This window comes from Heterocephalus glaber, unplaced genomic scaffold (assembly GCF_053883595.1).
Source record: "Heterocephalus glaber isolate CG9 unplaced genomic scaffold, H.glaber_assembly_v1.0 deba00001545, whole genome shotgun sequence".
NCBI classification, from domain to species: domain Eukaryota; kingdom Metazoa; phylum Chordata; class Mammalia; order Rodentia; family Bathyergidae; genus Heterocephalus; species Heterocephalus glaber.
In genome coordinates this window covers 277,587-295,013 of record NW_028258338.1, presented here as the reverse complement: position 1 = coordinate 295,013, position 17,427 = coordinate 277,587, and the positions used below count along the sequence as shown (strand labels likewise).

The window sequence follows — 17,427 nt, the reverse complement described above, 5'->3', positions numbered from 1 at the left end:
TCTGTCTGCTGACTGGGTTGGCATAGTTCTGGCTAGGATTAATGGTGTGAGTGCTATACCTGCCCTACGGTGGGTAGCTTACATGAAATACAAGGGACAGAAAGAAGGCTAATGTGCGCTCACTTGCCTGCTTGCCGACTATTTCTCCTCTGCAATGCCCCTCTTCCATGCCACCTTGCCTTGGAGCCAGCCAAGTATGGCCTGAAACCTCTACAAACTGTGACCCAAATAAACCTTTCTTTCTTTAACTCTTGAGTATCGGATATTTTGTCTCAGGAACAAGAAAAGTAACTAAGACATCCTTTAAGGTTGAGAATAAGACTATATTTAACACTACTATTTAACACAGAACTGAAAATCTTGGTCAAGACTATAAGGGGATAAAAAGAAATGAGACGGACAACTAACTCATAACTATGTTGGATAATTATATTTTACAAAGATATAGAAAGTTTACAAAGCAGTATCTAAATCTAATTATCATTAGTTGCGTGTGCACTGAAAGTGATGATATACTTTTTGTAATTTTTCTGTAAATGATTACATTAAAAACATTTGTATTAAAAAGAATGAAAAGAAAAGATACATGTTACCTTTAGATAACTGTACTGGTACTTTACTGGAATTAATCCTGCCTGCCTAGTCAGATTTGAAATGAGTCTAGGAAAATAGAAAGGTTTCAGAAGAGATCAGAATTTGGAAAGTACTGTCCTTAGACAATATTTCAACCTTCTACAATAATTTTCATTTGGCTAATTCCTACATATGGAATATTCACATTTTCTCATCCGCAGATAATTTTCTTTCCCAAGCAAAAGAAAAGAAAAATTACCCATTTATTCTATTTTCTTCTCAGTAAATTATTTGCGCTATGTTAGAAACCTAAAAATTATTGATCTGAGGTTTTTGTTCTGAGTGCTCACTGAAGAGGACAAGAAAGCACAATGTTTCACATGGAATTCAGGACTCCTGATTTGTGGTGGAGAAGGATCATTGCAGCAGTTAGTTTGGTATTGCTGTAGGGGCAGCCAGACCAAGGAGAGAGGAATGAGGGAGAGGGTGAGGAGAAGTGTAAGAAAGCAAAATGAGGGGGAGGAATAATGGATTTCTCATTTTTTCAGTTCATCAGCTAATTTGTACACCTAGACATCAGTGTCAATTGCTATTGAGAAAATTTTAGTTGGGCCGAGCTGGTTCTCCTGTAAAATTGTGCTAGTTATCTTTAAGCTTACTGGTTGTTTGTCCAATTAAAACACTTGACCGATGTTTAGTCCAGGTGGTACAGATGGTGTCTTTGGCTTATTGTCATTTTTCTTTTATGGATTCAAAACAACTATTTTAAACTACCAGGGGAGTGTGTAGAGTGTAACAATAATAGATTTATGATTCTGATGATGTTTTTTAAATATAATAATGTTGGATCTTCCATGTATAATAAAAAAATTTAAACTAGTTTTTAAAAGGGGAAAAGTATTAAAATTTATGGACAAAAAAAGAAATGGGAGATGTCAGGATTAGAAAACAAAATATTTTTGAAAAGATTCAACAAACATGATTAGAATTAAAGAAGATTGGTAGATAAAAAAACTAACATAAAAATCAATAACAAAGCTGGGCATGGTGACACTTGTAATCCCAGCACTCTGGGAAGCTGAGGTAGGTGGATGGCAAGTTTGAGCCTATCCTAAGCAACTTGGCAAGACCATGTCTCAAAAAAACAAAACAAAACCAAACAAAACACCCAAAGGGTTAGGGATGCAACACAGTATTTAATCCCAGGTACTCAAAAAAAAAAGTCAGTAACAAGGGCTAGGGTGTAGGTCAGTGGGTTTCATCCTTAGCACCATAAAACAAACAAATCAACCAACTCAGAAACCAAACCAAACAAACAAACAAAATCCCACTAACATCTCTTTACCTTAGTAATTAAAAATTAGAAAAATCTGGGTGTGGTGGCACACACCTGTAATCCCAGCACCTGGGAAGTTGACAAAGCAGGATCGCAGTGAGTTTAAAGCCAGTTTGAAGTGCATATTGAGACCCCATCTCACAAAAGTACCAAAAAAAAAAAAAGATTAATCCCTAGTCTAAAATATAAACTTTAATTTTTGTTTTTGTTTTTTAATATTTTGAGACAGGGTCTCACTATGTGGTTCAGACTGGCCTTGAACTCCAGGGATCCTCCTGCCTCAGCCTCCTGAGTGGTGGGATTACAGGTGTGAGCCACCACGCCTGGCTACTTTTTGTCTTTTTTTTTTTTTTCCTGCAAAGGTTTATTCGGAACAGAGGAGAGTGGCTCTCGAGCCAGTGCTTCTTGGCAGCTGCTTTCCTCATGGCGGCCAGCACGTTGCTCAGCTCCTTGGGTTTCCTCTTGGCACAGATGTGCATCCCCACCCTTTTCTTGATGAATTTGAGGACCTGTTTGACCTTGGAGACCCTGAGCAGCTCCACAGTGCACTGCTTGTAGGGTGTGAAACCGCACACATCTCAGATCATGTCCCGCACAAACTTTGTGTGCTTGGTGAGGCGCCCACTGCGGAGGCTGTGCCTCGGTTTGCTGGTTTGCTCACATTCTTGGTCACCTTGTGGCCCTTGTTGAGGCCCACGGGCATGGGGTAGCATAGAGCCATGGCTGCTGCTCTTCAAAAGCTGCTACAACAATTTTTGTCTTTTTGAAACAGGGCCTCACTGTGTAGTTCAGACTGGTCTTGAACTATGTAACCCAGGCTGGCCTTGAACTTTTGATCCTCCTGCCTCAGCCTCTCAAGTGCTGGGATTACTGGTATGTGCCACCATGCCAGAACATTTTTATAAGATAAACATTTTTATCTTAAAAATTTGTTTTTTTTTCTTTTGAAAACAATTTCCCTTTTTTATTCCACACATACTGTGCACACAACCAGAGAAGGGCAACAGCTACTCCATTATTATTTTTTTGTTGTTGTTCAGTGTTGTAAGCAGCACTTATAAATGTTACAAGAAAAACCCTGTAAGCATCCATTCCACCAGATGAAGAAACTGAAGTGTAAGGCTTTTCTTCATCTCATCTTCTCACCCTCCCCTCTCACCTCCAAGAAAAGGCTCAAGTATTTAAAACAATTTACAGACGTATGTACAAAAGGGATGGGATTTTTTTTCTTTTTAAAAAAATTTGTTTTGTGGTGTTGAAGACAACTATCTAAGGCCTCGCTGATGCTAGGCAAGTGCTCCAACACTGACTTACACCCCCAGCCCCAAACTTTTGTAAATGTCAGGATAGGTACAAAAACAGACCAAAACACAGAGTTATTAGAGAAATGCTGCTAATATATAAACATATAGATAAAAATAAAATAAAGCAAAGCCTAGCATGGTGATGCACACCTAATCTCAGCACTCAGGAGGCTGAGGTAGGAGGATCTCTGTGAGTTCAAGGCCAGCCTGAACTACAGTGAGATTTTGTCTCAAAGAAAGAAAAGAATATAAAATACTGACACTAAACATATTTCATATCAATAAATACAAATGGTTGGTTTAGTTCATGAATTTAAAGAAAAATATTTTGCCATTGGGTCATTGGGCACAGTCCAACTGTTATATTCAAGAGAGTTACCTAGGACAGGGGATATGGCTCAGTGGTAGAATATTTGCCTAGCATACATGAGGCCATGGGTTCCACCCCCAGAACCTAAAAGAAAGAAAGGCAGAGAGAGGGAGAGGAAAAAGAAGAGGGAGACAGTAAGAAACTGATTTAGAAATGTTTCAAAATACAAACACAAGAATGGGCAAAGATATATCAGTCAAATACAAATAAAGAAAGCCAACAGTGCAATCTTAACAAGTTAGAAACTCAGAACAAAAAGCATTAATTGACTATTAAAGTCACAAAAAATAAAACAATACCAAGTAATTATAGATTGGAGCAGACATGATGACTAGTGCAATGTGGGCCAGGCATGGTGACAGATACCTGTAATCCCAGCACTCTAGAGGCTGAGGCAGGAGGATCATCATGAGTTCCAGGCTAACATGGACCACATAAACATTTTTTTTCTGTTGAACATAGTGAGTTCAAGGCCAGTCTGAACTACATAGTGAGACTCTGTCTCAAAAAGGAACAAACAGGGCTGGGAATTTAGCTCAGTGGCACTGTGCCTGCCTTGTAAGTGCAAGGTCCTGAGTTCAATCCTCGGTACCACAAAACAAAAACAAAAAAAGTGAACAAAAATATAAAATTAATTCATTAATTAAATGTGATGTGGTATCCTGAATTGGACCTTGAGATTAAAAAATGGATACTAAACTGGGCATGGTGGTGCATGCCTGTAATCCCAGCACTCCAGAGCCTGAGGCAGGGGGATCGCCAGGAGTTTGAGGCCACCCTCAGCTACATAGCAAGTTCAAGACCAGCCTGGAGTATCTTGTCTCAAAGGAACAAAAACTGGATACTAGTGAAAAAAACTGGCAAAATCTGAAAAAAAAAATCTGAAGTTTAGTACAGAGCAATATACCAATATCTCAAGCGGGGCGTGATGGCACAATCCTGTAATCCCAGCACTTGGGAGCCTGAGGCAGGAGAATCACCATGAGTTCCAGGCCAGCCTGGGCTACCTAGCAAGACCCTGACTCAAAAAACAAAAACAAAGGGCTGGGGATTTAGTCAGTGGTGCTGCCGCCTGCCTTGCAAATGCAAGGTCCTGAGTTTGATCCCCAGTATCCCCTCCAAAACAACAACAACAAAAACGAACTATATATATATACATATATACACACACACACACACACACACACACACACACCCCAATATTAACCTTGTACTTTTGAGAAATGTTATACAACACGTTAACACAAGGAACAATTAGGTGAAGGCTATATGGCAGCTATCATCTTTGTAACTTCTCTGTAAGTCTAAAAGTATTTCAAACTAAAAAGCTTATTACAAAAAAGCATTGAGACAAAACTATAATTCACAATGAAGATATAAAGCTTTGAATGTTTTTGTATAAAATAATATAGCAACTTTCACAAACCTGAAATGATGAGATACAAAGAGGAACAGATAATAGATTGAAACACACTAAAACCAGGAGATATTTAACTTTCCTTTCTCATTCCAGGACAAATTAAAGGAACAAAAAAACCTGGTAACAATATAGAAATCATTATTAGGAGCTGGGCACACACCTATAATCCCAGCACCCTAGTAGGCTGTGTTGGGAGAATTGCAATTTTGAGTCTTGCCTGGACGACTTAGAAAGACCCTGTCTCAAAAAAAAAGCATAGTGATATAACTCAGTGCAAAGGCCCTGGGTTTAATCCCTAGTACCACAAAAATTAAAAAATAAAATAAATCAATATTAGGCCCAGAAGAAAATCTCAATAGATTCCCCAAAGTAAAACTAATATAAACAATTTTCTCTAATCACAATTGGGTAAAACTAGAAATCAATATAAAATGTATTTGTCTGAAAAGCAAAAACTTTGGGCTGGGATTTAGCTCAGTAGTGCCATGCCTGCCTCGCAAGTGCAAGATCCTGAGTTCGATCCCCAGTACCAAAAAAAAAGCAAAAACTGTGTCAATCCTTAGGCCAAAGGAGTAACTCAAACCAAAATGGCTGAATTTCTAGACCACAATTATAGCAAAAACATTACATATCATAATCTATGGATATAGCTAAAGCAGTGCTCAGACAAAAGTTCATAGCCTTAAAATATATTAAATACAAGTAGGGTGTGTTGGTGCATGCCTACAATTCCAGCCATTCAGGGTGCTGAGGCACAAGGATTGCAACTGAGGCCAGCCTGGGCAACTAAATCTCAAAATAAAAAAAAGGACTAGGGTTGTAGTTTAATGCAAGGCTCTGGGTTCAATCCTTAATACCAAAAAAAAAAAAAAAGTCAATGAAAAAACACTGGATTCAAAAGAAGGAAGAAAAGCAAAATAGATTCAAAGGGAGCAAAAGATTAACAAAAATGAAAGTTTAAAGAAGTTTGCGAGTGCAAGGTCCCCAGTTCAATCCCCAGTACCAAAAAAGAAGTTAGAAAATACATATGGTACAATGAATAAATGAACTGATAATGTGAAAAAGGTAGTTGAAAAAAGGAAAAGATATGAATATACAAAATAAGACATGAAAAGTTGACATAACTATACTAAGAGGACATTTTATTTTTATTTACTTTTATTGTTTTGGTTTTTGAGACAGGGTTTCACTATATAGTTCAGGCTGTCCTTGAACTCACTATGTAGCCCAGGTTGGCCTAGAACTCCTGATGATCCTCCTGCCTCAGCCTCCAGAGTGCTGGGAGTACAGGCATGTGCCATCACGCTTGGCATTAAGAGGATATTTTAAAGATTGTAAAAGACTTCTTTACACAACTCTATGCAAATGGCTTAACGATCTGAAAGAAATGGATAATTCATAGGAAAATATAATTCACCAAAACTGATCCTAAAAGAGAAAATTCCATGTATGACAATTTCCTTATAAGAAATAGAGAACATTACAAAGAGCTACCCATTTCCCCAAAACACAAGAACAAGATCCTTTCACAAGGGGATGTCCATTACCACTAAAAAGAAAATACAGAATCCCAATCCTATTTTTATTTTTCTGAACCTAAATATGAAACTTTTTTGTGGTGCCAGAGGTCATATCCAGGGCCTTATGCATGCTAACAAACCTTGCTACCACTTGGGTATACTCTCCAGCCTAAGGAACATTTTTAAATCTTTTTTTTTTTTGGAGGTACCAGTGAGACAGAAGATTAGGGCATGGTAAAGCTGACTGGGGAAGTAGGTTTCACTTGTTAATTACAAAATCACAGGACACACGTGCAGAGCAATTCCCAAAATCCTGCACATGGACTTCTCGTGAGAATTCAAGTAGGTATTCTATAGGATGACCTACACCTAATGTCAGCCTGAGGGGTGACACAAAAAGGACAGTCCACATTGAGTTTTTGTCATTCTATTTGTTCTTGTATGGTGGCCTGCCCTTACACTGTAGGATGTACTTCTTTTCCTACTTTTACTTGGCCAAAACTTGTTCTGCAGAGCCTGTTACTTTTCCTACCTTTAATAAAACTTCGCTACAGTTTGCACTTGTCTTGACCAATTCTTTGTTCAGGAGAGAAAGAACCTAGAAACCACCTCCTGAAGGAGACTCCAGGACTCCAAAACCCAGTAACACTAAGGACTGAGCACAGGGCCTTTATACTAAGCTATATCCCCAGTCCTTTTAAACAATTTTTTTTATTTCAAGGGCTAATGTGTTTTGTTTTGTACTTTTTTGTGGTGCTGGGGATCAAACCCAGGACCTTGTACTCACTAGGCCAGTGCTCTGCCACTAAGCCACACCCACAGCCCTTAAATTGTTTTTTAAAAAATTCTTTTATTGTTACATTTTAGGTATACAATACGTTTACATTTATCATTGGGTGCTTGTACCTGTACATGATATATCTTGGTTCTTATTTTTTGCCCCATTACCTGTGCGCCCTTCACCCCCTCCACCCTTCCCTATTTACATAGATTTTGTTTCCATTTTTTTTTCTCTTCTCATAATAAATCGTTTATTTTTAAAACAGGGTCTCACCAAATTGCTAAATTGCCTAGACTGCAGCTGGGCATAGTGGCACACATCTGTAGTCCCAGCACTTGGGAGGCTGAGACAGGAGGCCATCCTGGGGTACATAGTGAGTTCAAGACCAGCCTAAACCATATGGCAAGAGTCTGTCACACACACAAAAAGAAACAAAAATAAATTGCCTAGACTGTGTTGAACTTGTGATCTTCTTGCCTTTGCCTCCCAGAATGCTGGGATTATAAGCATGTGCAATCATGCCCAACTTACTTTCTTTGTTTTGAGACAGGGTCTTGCTATGTACAGTAAGTAGTTCAGACTGGACTTGAACTCACTATGTAACCCAGGCTGGCCTAGAATTTGCAAGGATCCTCCTGCCTCAGCCTCCTGAATGCTGGAATTACAAGTGTGCACCACCACATCTGGCTCCAATTAACTTTTTTGTTTTGTTTTGTTGTTTTTTTGTGACAGGTTCTTGCTCTGCAGTTCAGGCTGGCCTTAAACTCACTATGTAGCCCAGGCTGGCCTTGAACTCATGGTGACTCTCCTGCCTCAGTTTCTCGAGGGCTGGGATTACAGGGGTGCGCCACGACAGGCTCCAACTCTTTCAAAATTTTTTATGAAGCAAGTATAACACTGATACCGAGATTTGATAAAGACTCTATGAGAAAAAAAAACCATATAGACTAATCCTCACTTATGAATACTAGTGCAAATTTCTAAATAAAGATATTAGCAAACAGAATCCATGACTGTGGGATTTACTCTAGGAATACAGAATCATTCAATTCTAGGAAATCCATTAATAGAATGTAACATTATTCAATTGAAATAGAAAAATCCTATCATCATCTTCAGAGGTGTGAAAGAGTAATTTGACAAAATTCAACATCCATTCTTTTATTTTAAAAAATTGAATGAAAGGTCGGGTGTGGTTGCACACCTGTAATCCCAGCACCTGGGAGGCTGAGGCAGGAGGATTACCATGGGTTCAAGGCCAGCCTGGGCTACATAGTGAGTTCAAGTCCAGCCTGAGTTACATAGCAGACCCTGTATCAAAAAGTAAACAAACAAATGAACAAAAACAAAACAAAACAAAAAATAGAAATATAAATTAAAACTACGGTTTCTTACATTGTAAAAATCTGAAAGTCTAAGAAAATACTTTATTGCTTGTGAGGCTATTGTGAAATAGATACACTCACAGATTGCCAGTAGAAATACAAAATAATATAACACTTATAGAGGGCATTTTTGGCAATATCTGCCAATGTTACAAAGGCAATTCCTGAAATTTATCCTACAGAACTATCTGCATATGTATGAAATATCTATTCATTGTGGCACCATTTGTAACAGCAAAGACTAAAAGCACCTATTATGGTTTGTGTATAGATAGTCCCCCAAAGCTTCATACAGTTTTAGTTGGGGCTTTTTCAGAGTTGGCTGAGTCTGGAGTGTACGATGCTGGGATTAAAATTGTGTGATTACTAAATCAGTGCACTGATTGGCTTGGGACAGCCCTAATTCCAGTTGTCTAGATAAGATAAAAGGGGAAGAAAGACATTGTTAAGGTTTCCTTGTTGCTTTTTGCTACCTTCTGTCAGCTGCCATGAACTGTTGTCTCTCTGCCATGTGCCACCCTGGCTTGGAGCCAGCTAATTATGGACTGAAACCTCTGCAAACTGTGAGCTAAATAAACCTTTCCTCTTTTAACTTTGGGTGTTGGGTATTTTGTCTCAGCAACAAGAGAAAAGTAACTAAGACAGCATCCCAAGTGGCCATCAATACAGGACTATAGTCATTAAGATTGTATATCCTTTGGGGCTGGGGATTTAGCTCAGTGGTTCTGGCGCCTGCCTCTCAAACGCAAGGTCCCGAGTTCGATCCCCGGTACCAAAAAAAAAAAAAGAAGATTGTATATCCACATAATTTACCACTTTGCAGCAGAACTCTGTCCTTTCATATAATGGTTTTCTAAGTACCAGAAACTCTCTAATGCTCTGATATGGAAAAAACCTCCAGGATGTGTTATTAAAAGTAAAAAAGGCAACATGTGTAAGAGTATAGATAGTATGATACCTCTTGTGTATTAAAGAGGTGGGGTGGCTCAATATTCACATGGGGCCTGAGAACACATGAAGGTCAAGCTATACATTTACACCCTCTAGTGTGAAGGCCCTGGGTTCAATCCTCAGTCCTGCAAAAAAAGAAGACAGAAACAAAAACAAACAAAACTCACACAGGTAGGTGTGGTAGTACACACCTATATTCTCAGACTTTGGGAGACTGAGGTAGGAGGATTGAGATTTCAAGACGAGCCTGGGCTACATAGCTAGACCCTGTGTTGAAGATTAAAAAAAAAAACACAGAAGTGTACTGAACAAACAAAATATTCCAAGGTCTTAAGTGGAATAATTTATTAAATGTCAATTCCTCCAATGCAGTCACCATCAAAATCCCTGCTGGATTTTTTTATCTTTCTTTGAGACAGGGTCTTGCTATGTAGTTCAGGCTGGCCTTGCACTCATTATGTACCCCAGGCTGGCTTCGAACTTGAGGTAATCCTCCTGGCCAGCCTCCCAAAAGCTGGGATTAGAGTTGTGTGCCACCACACCCAGAGCCCCAGTTGGATTTTTTTTTTTGGTACTGGTGATCGAACTTGGGACCTTGTGCTTGCATGGCAGGCGGCAGCACCGAGCTAAATCCCGGCTCTTTTATTTTTATTGATTTATTTTCACACAATTATATAAAGCAAACATTAATGGATATGAAAAATCATATAAGCACTAAAACTTTTATAATGGGGGACTTCAATATCCTACTGTCAAAATAACAGATCAACTAGACAAAAAATAAACAAAGAAATATCTGAGTTGAACCAAAGCTTTGAACAAATGGACTTAATAGACATCTGTAGAGTGTTTCACTCCACAAAAATTGAATAAACTTTTTTCTCATATATACATGGGATTTTCTCCAAAATAGACCATACTTCAGCAAATACAAAGGAATTGAAATTATCCCATGTTTATTATCAGACCACAGCACAATGAAATTGGAAATCAATAGCAAAATAGACCACAAAAACTACATAAACACATAGAAATTAAATACCCTCTTGAACAACCAATGGGTCACAGATGAAATTAAAGAAGAAATTAGACAGTTTCTACAATTAAATGATAATGCCAATTTGACATGCCAGAACTTATGGGATACAATGAAAGCAGTCCTAGGAGGGAAATTTATAGTGGTGAATTCCCACATCAGAAAAACTGAGCAAATTCACATAAATAACCTAATGTTGAATCTCAAGCTTCTAGAAAAAGAAAAGCAAGTCAAGCCCAAAACTCGTACGAGGGAGGAAATTATAAAGATCAGAGCAGAAATTAATCCAATTGAGACTAAGAAAACAATACGAAGAATCAAAGAATTGGTTGTTTGAAAGATTAAATAAAGTAGACAAAGTCTTAACCAACCTCATCAAAAAAGGAAAGAAAAAAAAGGAAAGAAAAGACTCAAATCCATGCAATTAGCAATGAAAAGGGTGAAATCACAAGGGATCCTGCAGAAATCCAGAAGATCATCAATATGTACTTCGTACTTTGAGAACTTGTACTGTAATAAGATAAAAAATGCAAAAGAAATGAACAATTCCTTGATACATATGAATTATCAAAGCTGAATCAAGAAGATAGAGAAATTCTAAATAACTTAATATCAGTCAATGAAATTGAAGAAGTAATTTAAAAAACTACTAAAAAGAAAAGCTCAGGACCAGACAGATTCATTGCTGAATCCTACAAGAACTTTAGACAAGAACTAATGCCACTACTCCTCAAAGTCTCTAATGAAATTGAAAGCAAAGCAATACTCCCAAACTCATTCCTGGAAGCAAGCATTACCTTGATAACAAAACCAGACAAGGATCCAACCGAAAAAGAAAACTACAGGCTAATTTCCCTAATGAACACAGATGCAAAAATCCTCAATAAGACATGGCAAACAGAATGTAGCAAATTATCAAGAAAACTATACACCATCACCAAATAGGATTCATCACAGGGATGCGGGGATGGTTCAACACACGCAAGTCAATAAATGTAATATGCCACATTAACTGATTGGAGGACAAAACCCACATAATCATCTCAATAGATGCAGAAAAAGCACTTGACAGAGTCCAACACTCATTCATGATAAAAAAGAAAAGCTCTACAAAAGCCAGTGTGGTGGCGCATATGTGTAATCCCAGCACTTGGAAGGCCAAGGCAGGAGGATTGCCTCCAGTTGGAGGCCAGCCTGAACTACACAGTGAGACCTTGCCTCAAAAAACCAAACCAAATGAAGCAAAACAAAACCCTAGAAAATTAAATAGAAGGTCTTTCTTTCAATCTCATAAAAGCCACCTATGACAAACCAACAGCCAACATCATATTAAACGGTCAAAAATGGAAAGCTTTCACTCTAAAATCAGGAATAAGATAAGAATGCCCATGATCACCACTCCTATTCCATATAGTTCTAGAAACATTAGCCAGAGCAAATAGACAAGAGGAAGAAATTAATGAAATAAGGATAGGAAAGGAAAAGTTAAATTAGCATTATTTGCAGATGACATGATACTCTATATAGGAGACCCTCAAAACTCCACCAAAAGACTTCCAGATTTAATAACCAAATTCAGTAGTGTAGCAGGATACAGTCAACACTCAAAAATCAATAGCATTCCTATACACAAATAACAAACTCATTGAGCGAGAAATTAGGGAAACAACACCGTTCACAATAGCATGAAGAAAAATGAAATACTTAAGCATCAATCTAATGAAGGAAGTAAAAAACCTTTACATTAAAAACTACAGTACTCTGAAACAGGAGATTGAAGAGGATATCAGAAAATAGAAAGACATACCTTGTGCTTGGATAGGCAAAACCAATATAATGAACATGGCCATATTTCCAAAACTCTTATACAGATTTAATGCGATCCCAATCAAAATACCAATAGTTGGCCTCACAAAACTAGAGCAAACAATCCTAAAATTCATTTGTAACAAGAAGAGACCTAGAATAGCAAAGGCAATTCTGGGCAACAAAGACAGGCAGGGAGCATCACGGTCTTTGACCTGAAATTATACTACAAAGCTATTGTGATAAAACCAGCATGGTAAAAAAACCCCACAAAAAACCCCAGCATGGTACTGGCAAAAAAACACCAAAAAACAAAAACACAGACCCAAGGATCAATGGAACAGATTAGAAGATGCAGAAACAACTCAAAACACACTCAGCCACCTTATTTTTGACAAAGGGGCCAAACACCTTCACAGAAAGATAGCCTATTTAATAAATGGTGCTGGAAAAACATGCTTTCCACATGCTGAAGATTAAACGTAAACCCCTATTTCTCCCTGTGCACTAAACTAAAATAAAAATGGATCAAAAATCTAAATATTAAAATGGAGACAATCTGCTGGACGATGGTGGTGTAGGCAATGATTTTATGACCAGAACCCCAACCACAGAGGAAATATAACAAAGAATCAACAACTGGGATCACATCATATTAAAAAGCTTTTGCACAGCAAAAGAAACCACCAACAGAGTGAAGAGGCAATGGGGCCAGGGATTTAGCTCAGTGATATACGGCCATCTGCCTCGAGAGCGGAAGGTCTGGAGTTTGATCCCTAGTTAAAAAAAAAAAAAAAAAAGGCAACCCACATAATGGGAAAAAGTTTTTGCCAACTATTCTTCAGACAAAGGATTAATATGTACAATATATAAACAATTTTTAAAAATTCGAGCACTGTTGCATGGTAGCACACAGTTGTAATCCAGGCACTCAGGAGGCTGAGGCAGGAGGATTGCTGTAAGCTCGAAGCCAGCTTGGGGTACACAGTGAGATTCTGTCTCAAAAAACAAAAACCAAAACAAATCAGAGCCCCTAAATGTAAAGTTCCATTCCAAAACATGGGCATCTGAAATGCATAGACACTTCTCACATGAAGTAGTATAAACAGCAAATAAATATATGAAAAAAATGTTCAGGGCCAGGGATTTAGCTCAGTGGCACTGTGCCTGCCTTGAAAGTGCAAGGTCCTGAGTTCAATCCCGAGTACCAAAAAAAAGGGAAAAAAATCAACATCACTGGTCATTTGAGAAATGTAAACTAAAATAACACTGAGGCTACATCTCACTCCAGAAAGAATGGCTATCATTAAGAAATCAACCAATAGCAAATGTTGGTGGGGCTGCAGGAAAAAAGGAACCCTTCTCCATTGTTGGTGGGAGCGTACTCAGGTGCAACCACTGAGGAAATCAGTGTGGAGATTCCTCAAAAACTAAAACTAGAGATTCCATATGACCCAGGTATTCCCCCTTCAAGGTGTCTTCTGGAAAGAGTTAGAAGCACCATACCACAGCCATATATGTGTACCCATGTTTATAGCAGCATAGTTTGTAATAGCTAATTTTGGAAACAGCCCAGATGCTCATCATTGGATGGATAAAGAAAATGTGGTTTTTATATACAATGGAGTACTACTCTGCCATAAAGGGCAAACTTGAGTAATTTTTAGATAAAAGGATGCTTCTTGAGAACATAATTTTAAATGAAATAAATTGGACACATGGTTTAAATATTGCATTGTTTCTATTGGGTGAGAAACCAAAAGGGTGAATAATGACCTAAATGGATGACAGATATTGGGAAGTAGGAAGAAAATGTTCAAATGGGAAGGCAAGCAAGGGAGGGGAGAGGAGGAAGAAAGTCAGAAAAAAAGAGACTAGAAGGAGAAAAACGGAAACAAAGTTTTTGTAAATGAGGAGGGGACAAAGAGTTGAAGGGAGGGGAGGGGAATGGGGAAAAAAAGAAGAATCAAGATATATTATGTACAGGTACAAATACCCTATGACGAATGCAATATTTTTGCATATCAAAAGTGTGCCAATAAAATTAATTTTAAAAATTAATTGGGAGGAACTTGGGAAGCTAAGGCAGGAGGATTACCACAAGTTCAAGGCCAGTCTGGGCTACATAGTGAGTTTAAGGCCAGCTTGACGCTGCCTCATAAAAACCTTGTGTAGTGATATAGCTAAGGCAACCTTAAAAATAGACCAAGAGGAGGAAATACCCTATCAGATATTAAGATACATTACTGGCAGGGTGTGGTGGAGCATTCCTGTCTTCCCAGCATTCAGAGGCTGAGATAGGAGGTGATTTTGAGGCTAGTCTGAACTACATAGTGAAACCTTGTCTCAGAACAGAAAAAAGGATACATTATAAAACGTTAAAACCAGAGTGGCATTAATGCAAGAACAGATATAGACCTATGCATGCATGTGTGTGTATCATAATGTACATATGATAAAGGGGGCCTGGTAAATAAATGGGAAATGCGGGAATTTTTTAGCACAGTATTTGATGGTGGGAAATATGGCTCAGTATATGAAAAAAACCCTGTATCTCTTTTAAGAGTGAATTCTAGATGGATTAAAAGCTAAATTTGAAAATTAAAAAAAAGATAAATTTGAGAGCTGGGTGTGGTGACACACATGTGTGCAATAGCAGGCCCTGAGAGGCTGAGCCAGGAGGATCATCATGAATTTGAGGCAGCCTGGGCTACATAGTAAGTTCAAGGGTAGCCTGGACTACACAGTGAGACCCTGTCTCAAAAAAACCAAACCAAAACTGGCTGGGAACGGTGGCGCATGCCTGTAATCCCAGCACTCTGGAGGATGAGGCAGGAGGACTGCCATGAGTTCAAGGCCAGACTGGGCTACATAGTGAGTTCAAGGTCAGTTTGTGGGACTGCATAACTCTGTAATCATAAAACTCCCCTAGCCCCAACCTGATTGAATGTGAGTAAATAGATAAAGATGCTCTTAGTTCCAGGACACTAGATAAGATCTGTATCAGCTATAATTATTCAACTCTTTGTTCAAAAACTCATGTTCAGACACTGCTATCTATAGAACAATCTACAAAACATCTGCTGACCATCAGTACTTGTCAGGCTAATTAACATGCAAGTGTAAGACCACTAACCTTTGTTCCCTCTTCTGTAAATTTCGCCTGTTAACGTCCCTGCAACCCCCTATAAAAAGAGCCTCGGACTCTGGGCTGATCGCCTCTCTAAGCTACTTTGCTTTGGGAGTGCCGTCTGGCCAGACTAAGGTCTGTTTCACTTTCCAACTTGTCCGGTGTGTTCCTTCTCGGGTGTTCTTCGCTGCAGTCAGCTCCTTGGAGCATTTGGTAAGGCCCTTGGTCTTACATTCTGGAGGCACCGCTGGGATCCCTGGGTGCGCTCCACTACAGTCAGCTCCTTGGAGCATTTGGTAAGGCCCTTGGTCTTACATTCTGGAGGCACCGCTGGGATCCCTGGGTGTGCTTCACTATAGTCAGCTCCTGGGAGCCTTTGGTAAGGACAGCGGTCTTACAAGCTAAAACTACAAAGTGAGACCCTATCTCCAAACAAAACAAAACAAAATACACCCTAAATTTGAAGGGTAAAACTATCAAGTTAACAGAAAGAAAATAAATGCAGAATATTTTTGTAATTTAGGAGGAGGGATATACTTTTAAAATAAAATCCCCAAACCAAAACCCACAAAATGTAATCCCAGCAATCGAGAGGCTGAGTTAGGACTGTGAGTTCCAGGTCAGCCTGGGCTACATAGATGTATTCTCATCATATTCTAGGCTTTCCAATCTATTGAAACCAGGGGCACTTGGTTTGCTTACATTTTTGAAGAACAAGTCTAACTGAAACATGCGCGGAGATGTCTCTCTCAGTGCTTGGATGTTTAAAAGCATCTCTCCTGTACATTTTATATGATTTTTATCGTTATCTTTCTTTTTGTTTGTTTTTTTGAGACAGGGCCTTACTTTGTAGTACAGGCTAGCCTTGAACTCTCTATGTAGTCCAGGAACTCACTATGTAGCTCAGGCTGGCCTTGCACTCCCAGTGATCCTCCTGCCTCAACTTCCAGAGTGCTGGGATTACAGGTATGTGCCACCATGCCTGGCTATTGTTATCTTTCACATTGCCAGGGTATCCTCTTATGCAGACTAAGGATCTAGTTTTATTTTTCTCTTTATGATGAGCCAAATTTCCCAATATTCATGGTATAGGCCATAAACTCATTCATTTAACAAGCTCGTTGAAGCCATACTTCTACCATTTTTTTTTTTTTTGGTACCAGGGATCAAACTTGGGTCCTTGTGCTTGCGAAGCAGGAGACGAAACCATTGAGCTAAATCCCCGGCCCCGACTTCTACCATTTTTATGCAGGGTCTGGTTGAAGGCTCCAGCACATACAGCCCCTTTATAATAAGGAAGTCCATTTTCCTGTGGAAATAACAGCTACATAATCAGGACAGCGTTAAGTATTTGGTACAGTATTAAGTGATAAGTACTAGGTTAGCTGTATCAACAATGTGCTCTGGGTTTGTTACTCAATTGGGGAACTCAGGGTAAGTTTTAACTTCCCAGAAGTGACAGGAGTTAGGTCTTGGAGAAAAAATGCAGAGGGGAATGTGAAGATGGCCAGGTCTGGGGTCCAGAGGAACTTTGTGTCTTTTGCGTGACAGGTGTGAAGGCTCACATGGACATATGGGTAGTGAGTCCAGCAAGAGTAAGAGGCAGGAGGGCAGAGGGAGTCATTTTCAGCCTGAAAATGCCTATAGTGGAGGAACTTATCCTAGGGGTAGAGCCCCACCTCAAAGTTTAGGCTTGAAGAAGAAGAGGCTGGAATTTAGTGATGAGGAAGTCATTTTTCAGACTTACATTTACTGTTTTTAAGGGCATATGTCACTTTGTCAGCCAGGTCAGAAGGTCCTCGAGATAATTTCCTT

General features: G+C 38.9%; 1 pseudogene; it reads right to left on the bottom strand.

Annotated features, from left to right (window-relative positions):
- Window positions 1-336: 336 nt before the first annotated feature.
- LOC101696762 (large ribosomal subunit protein eL36 pseudogene) lies at window positions 337-2,630 on the bottom strand (annotated as a pseudogene).
- Window positions 2,631-17,427: the final 14,797 nt, after the last annotated feature.